Below are 508 nucleotides of genomic sequence, written 5' to 3' on the forward strand. Positions count from 1 at the left end.
ACATTAGACATTTTTGCTGAACATGCTGGGCTCTTCATTAACAAAAGTAAATGTTCCATGATTTTTTCTTGTAACCCCCATCATGCCACTGATATCAATGCCATTTTTGGCTAGCTACTCCCTATCGGTGAACTTTCTGAAGTATCTTGGCCTACCCATTGCATTAAAAAACTTCCCCCCACTCACTTCCAACCACTATTGAGTAGGATTTCTACTCTACTTGCTGGTTGGAAAGTCAAGTTCTTATCACTACAGGAAAAATGGCCTATACCGGCGGTTTTAACTGGCGGTTTATAGGCCGTCGGTATTACCGACGGCTCCGCCGGCGGTTACGCCGTCGGACTCTAACGACGGCCAAATCGACGGCTTAGCTACGATACACCGTCGGTATTACCGACGGTCTCTAAACCGCCGGTACACCGCCGGATATCAACATTAACCGGCGGTTATCCGGCGGTCTAAACCGCCGGTGATAAGTGATTTTGTTCCGGCGGTCTAGACCGCCGGA

The sequence above is a fragment of the Dendrobium catenatum genome, unplaced genomic scaffold (assembly GCF_001605985.2).
Source record: "Dendrobium catenatum unplaced genomic scaffold, ASM160598v2 fragScaff_scaffold_803, whole genome shotgun sequence".
Lineage (NCBI taxonomy): Eukaryota > Viridiplantae > Streptophyta > Magnoliopsida > Asparagales > Orchidaceae > Dendrobium > Dendrobium catenatum.